Source organism: Elephantulus edwardii, unplaced genomic scaffold (genome assembly GCF_000299155.1).
Source record: "Elephantulus edwardii isolate Elephantulus edwardi_28Jun2011 unplaced genomic scaffold, EleEdw1.0 scaffold00348, whole genome shotgun sequence".
In the NCBI taxonomy this organism is placed as follows: Eukaryota; Metazoa; Chordata; class Mammalia; order Macroscelidea; family Macroscelididae; genus Elephantulus; species Elephantulus edwardii.
In genome coordinates this window covers 1172017-1172397 of record NW_006400098.1, presented here as the reverse complement: position 1 = coordinate 1172397, position 381 = coordinate 1172017, and positions in this window count along the sequence as shown.

Genomic DNA, 381 nt, shown 5'->3' with positions numbered 1-381 from the left:
GTGAGTGTGCGCAGAGGACCAGGGTGGGGGTCAGTGTCCGGGGATTCCAGAGGTGAGTGTGCGCGGAGGACCAGGGTGGTGGTCATTCCCCGGGAGGTGAGTGTGTGCGGAGGACCAGGGTGGTGGTCAGTCCCCCGGGTGGGTGAGTGTGCACGGAGGACCAGGGTGGTGGCCAGTCCCCGGGAGGTCAGTGTGTGCGGAGGACCAGGGTGGGGGGCAAACCCCGGGGAGTCAGGAGGTGAATGTGCGCGGAGGACCAGGGTGGTAGTCAGTCCCCCGGAGGCTGGGAGGTGAGTGTGCTCAGAGGACAAGGATGGTGATCAGTCCCCTGGGGGATTGGGAGGTGAGTGTGGGCGGAGGACCAGGGTGGTGGTCAGTCCC